The 5,155-nt window shown below is 46.6% G+C and overlaps 1 pseudogene; it reads right to left on the bottom strand.

The window, feature by feature from the left end:
• Positions 1–451: 451 nt before the first annotated feature.
• Positions 452–1,025, bottom strand: LOC120842410 (annotated as a pseudogene).
• Positions 1,026–5,155: the final 4,130 nt, after the last annotated feature.

Raw genomic sequence — 5,155 nt, 5'->3', positions numbered from 1 at the left:
CTAAAAAAGAACGACTTGCACTTCGGTGGTATAAGCAAGTGTTTGACTCTTTTTAAAACATCAGTTTTACATTCAGGGCGAGCAGCAAATAAACCCAATCGGTGCAGTGGGTCTGGAAACAAAGGAGTGAGTAGACAATTAAGTAACTTCTTTTTGGAACATGTCTCTAAAGGGTCACCGCGGTGAACCGTGCTCTAAGGAAATAAATGGCATCTGCGACCTCTCTGTAGAAGCCGCGTAAAGTGATCGTATGACTCAATGACTCTGTATTTACTGCTGTCCTTGTATACTTTGATAAGAAATATGTTTTACACGTTTCTAGGAACGGGTACTGTAGGGTTTGATGGAATTTTCATCTCGCCATTAGTTGTCTAACAAAGATATGCCCAAGTCCTAGGTCGCCATCCTCCGTTGGAGGAAGAGGTTTGATCTCCGCGTGGGCTCGTAAGATGAACTCCAAATAAACGTTGCAAAAATCCTGTTAAACTTGTTAACTGTAAGTCTAGAACAGCGCATGATCTGTAGAATGTATGTAAATTTTGACAAAAGAAATATATTGCAAACGGCAACTTTGAGAAACGTGGAAAGGTATCTTAGATTCCACACACGAGCGGCTGACTTGACTTAGGTCTCCACTGAGTCCCACATGGACTTCGGATTGTCCATGGCATTCAGTGGCATGCTTGAAAGCTGCTGTTTTTTTTTTTTTTTTGTTGACCACTCGAGGTCAACGAAGTTGGCCGGTGCTGTAGCCCACCCCTGCACCAAGAACCGTTGCTTTTATCCTTATTAACCAAAGCACCAGACACAGGGGAGTGATCGTCGACATAGCTGTCACGATGCTTGGTCTGTTGGAGCAAATCAGGACCAAGTAGTCCGCATAAGCCAGGAGTTTTACTTCGCAGGCATGAAGGCGAAACCCTCGCATGCCTTTGTCATTGATTATGTTTCTGCAGTGCAGAGAGGCACTAGGTAGATTTTGAAGAGTACGGCAACAGTAGACAACCTTGGCGTACCGAGCGTTGAACTAGAATAGATTTTGTTAGAGATCCGTTTTGAAGTAACTTCGTCGGTATGTCCTTGTAACATGTCATTTTCAACTATTTCGCCCATACTTAGGTGCTTTAAGAGCGCAAAAAGGAAAGAGTGGTCTATTCTGACGAAAGCTTTTGCGAGGCCAAGCTGTAGTATATACCTATAGACGTATTTGAACGTTGGCGTATATCTCCAACATTGATCGTACGGTGTGGAGATTAGCCATGCATGTTTCTTAAAACATGTGACAAACAAGGGACGGACGACGTCCCTTCTCGTCCCAGTCTCGGGGTTTTTAGTCAAATGTTTAACCAACACCAGCTCGTTTGCCCCCTAACCTTTTGTTCACTATATTTCTTACTTTGATGGAACACGTCTGACGACCACCGACGACTGAACTTATTACTGTTCGAAGCCTTCCAGCCCGCAATCAAGCAAAAATTTTATAGTCTGAGTTAAAGGAGGCAGATATGTCGATAGCCTTCAACCCATTGAAGCTTGTTTGGGTCTTTGAATTTGGGAATTAGTTTGGTATGTGCCTTCCAAAACGACAGTGGCAAGGTATCTTCGAAGTAAGATTTTTTGAAAACGTTGCAAAGGATTGACGATAGTTTTTCCTCCATTTGTTTATAAAAGCTTGCAGGCAATCAATCGGGACCAGGAGCTTCATTACTTTCCATTTCGGTGGTGTTTTGCATAATCTATTGTATATCAAAGGGGGAATTTAGTTCTTCCTTCGTTTCATTTTCTAAGCTGAGTAATTTTGATATTATTTCTCGCAGCCGTGGATGGAGATACTTAGTACTTCTAGCAAAAAGATCGGTGTAATGAGAGACGAATTTGCATGCTGAATATCGTTTTCATTTGTCAATTCTTGACCATTTAGTTTTATCACTGACACCAACTTTTTCCGAACATACTTTCGTCCAGCATGAATGTATATCTTCGTGGGCTCTTCGCTTTCAATTAGTTGTAGAGTGCGAGTCCTTACAGCAGCTCAGTCATAGCGCTTCTTATCGTGATCTTCGATTTGTTTCTTAATGTTCTTTTATTTCATTCTTATACATCCCTGCCTGCTGGCATTCAAGGTTGTAAAGGTATAAAAAGTCTTCGTTGAGCGCTTCTCTTCTTTTTTTCTTTTTTTAATAGTACCTGCTTATCGAAGATCACTGCAGTCGCTAGTTCCCGTATATTCATTTTAAACAGTTTACACGTTTGGCACCACCCAGTTTTGATCTGTTGGTCTCCTAACAATGTTTCTAAGAACGATGAAACATTGATCTCCTAACAATGTTTCATTCTTTTTCCAACACTCCCATGACTGTGGCCTTTACTTTCTTCGTTTTCGATCCGAACCTACACTGACAATGACCAGACAATGATTTTAAAAATATGTAGGGATCACGTTGTAGTTACTAAGTGCTGTACTAGCCTAACCAGGCGCAAAGATTCGGTCCAAACGCGCATGTGATGATCCATGAAAGTTTGTGTCTTGGAGAACGTTCTGTATTGTACAAACATATATAAGGTCGCGATTCGCAACTATAGAGCTCGGCGAACGTCGAGCTCGGCGAAAATTATGGACCCACTTGGGTCCATAATTTTCTTGGTCGTAATTCTGTCCATGACAAGCAAAACGCAGGTAAAACCTCCCAGCACAATAACATCGAATCTGGTGTCGGCATGTATCCTTACTTAATTAAATATGTTTTATCTTTGCGCTTGATCATTGTACGCGTAAACAACGACTGTGAGCCAGGGGTGACCTTGTATAAGGGCTTAGCAACTAGGACCCTTCCTGCATCCGCACCTTTGATTACACAGCATATTAGATAATCAAAACCTTTTCGGAACAAAAGCGCACATCCAGTAGAGTAATCAATTGCTGGGTAGTGATAGACATATACCGTATGAGTTTGACCATAGGGTAATTTGCCGAGAACAGAACATTTCCTTCAGAAACGTCGGTACCTTGGAGTGTTAGTATGTCAATGTTGCGCGGTTCGAAAGACCAAAACAACTTATATTGTTTTTTTGTGCGAACTTATACCGCGAACTCTAAAAACCATATGGTGAAAGTACTCATTTGGGTAGTGCCGAAGCTGACTGTGGTCATTTACACGTTGGGTTTTGATCAAGTTAGGTTTTTTTTTTTTTCGTTCTTTGAATTTCGGCTTTCCCCGCTGTTCCTGCAGTTTCAATCGCTTCAAGCTCGCTTGTTCGTCCTCTCTAACTCCGAAGACATCATTAGAGCAGCAAGGTTCGTCTGTCAAAGGAGCTTCGCTGGTGCTCACCTTCGTATTTTTGCACGTCCTCTCGTCTTTTCTTACAGTTGCAGTAGGCGAAGTTGTTTGGATGGACATCTTTCTTGCCTCTTTGGCTTTGTTGATTGATGTGTCAGCCTTTGTTTGATAATGCGTTTCTGGTATTAAGACGTCCTTCCGACTAGGCTTGGGTGCTTCTTCATGTTGACCCGAAGGCCCTTCATCTGAATTTGAGGTATTTTTCTGGGATTCCTGAGACTCGCCTATAGGTTCCAAGTCTTTCGTGAACATGTCTTCGACGTCCATGATATGATCGCTCACATCAGCCATTGGAGAAGCGTTACCTTGTAGCTTAGATGCACAGGTGACCACGCACTCCGCGGTCAAATTGCCAAATGACCAGCACTGCGTGCAGCGTATAGGTCGAGCACTGCCTGCGGATGTAGCCAATAGCTTTGCAGCGCAGGCAGGGTGGAGGCCGTTCGGGAGCGACCACCAGGGTATTCACTCCGTGGATGTTAAGCGTGTGCGGGACCTTAATTGTCAACCGTGAGGAGGTCTTTGAGGGAGAGGGTTACAATCCGGGTCAGGGTATCCGTTTCTTCGAGGTCGGAAAATCTCCACTTCTCTCTTGTTATATCTCTGGCATACCTCGGCAAACCTCACTCATGAGGGCCCTCACTCACCCTCACTCACCCTCACTCACCCTCATCTTCACAGGTGAGGTGAGGGTGAGTGAGTTTCTGAACCAGGAAAATTCATGAGTGTGAGGGTGAGTGAGGGCCGTGAGGGCTGTGAGGGCGGTGAGGGCCGTGAGGGCGGTGAGGGCCGTGAGGGCCGTGAGGGCCGTGAGGGCGGTGAGGGCCATGAGGGCCATGAGGGCGGTGAGGGCGGTAAGGGGTATGAGGGCCATGAGTGCGTGAGGGGCGTGAGGGCCATGAGTGCGTGAGTGGTGTGAGGGCCGTGAGTGGCGTGAGGGGTGTGAGGGCCATGAGTGCGTGAGGGCAGTGAGTGGCATGAGAGGCGTGAGGGCCGCGAGGGCGGTTAGTGCATGAGGTGGTGTGAGGGCCGTGAGGGCGGTGAGTGCGTGAGGCCCCCTTCAGATCGAGCATCTTTCTCAGCAATTTTGGTGTTAATGGCGGGTTGTTCTCTAGCTTTCCCTAGATCGACACGAATTGCTGAGATCGGGTCCGGCTCGAAATAAGCAAGCAACTCGGAGCAATTCGAATACGTTTGAAGCGGCTGCATCTAATCAGGGACGCAAAATTTTCACGTGATACCTCGTGCCGGTGATGATGACACCGAAAGACTTGGTTCTGGTTTGAAATCGATCGTTTTTTTTGGAAATAAACTGTTTCAGAAAGGTGCATTAGTATTCTTAACGAGATTTAAATGCATAAAAACACGTTTATAACGCGTAATTGTGTCTAAATAGTGCAAGAAAAATAAAATTTTATGATGACGATGGCAAATTGCAGCAATTGGTTGCTGCGTGTGATCCCGGGCGGCGCGTGTTGCTGGTGTTGCGACGTAAAGTTTCTGGGCGAAATTGCCCCATCTGAAGCTGGCCTGAGTGGCGTGAGGGCTATCAGTGCGTGAGTGGCGTGAGGGCGGTGAGTGGCGTGAGGGCGGTGACTGGTGTGAGGGCCGTGAGGGCGGTGAGGGCCGTGAGAGCGGTGAGGGCGGTGAGGACCGTGAGGGCGGTGAGGGCCGTGAGGGCGGTGAGTGGCGTGAAGGCTATGAGTGCGTGAGGGCCGTGAGGGCCGTGAGGGCCGTGAGGGCGGTGAGGGCCGTGATGACGGTGAGGGCTATGAGTGCGTGAGGGCCTCGGGCGGTGAGGGCGGTGAGGGCCGTGA

This window comes from Ixodes scapularis, unplaced genomic scaffold (assembly GCF_016920785.2).
Source record: "Ixodes scapularis isolate PalLabHiFi unplaced genomic scaffold, ASM1692078v2 PGA_scaffold10__122_contigs__length_95168666, whole genome shotgun sequence".
NCBI lineage: Eukaryota > Metazoa > Arthropoda > Arachnida > Ixodida > Ixodidae > Ixodes > Ixodes scapularis.
This window is presented reverse-complemented; position numbering and strand designations above follow the sequence as displayed.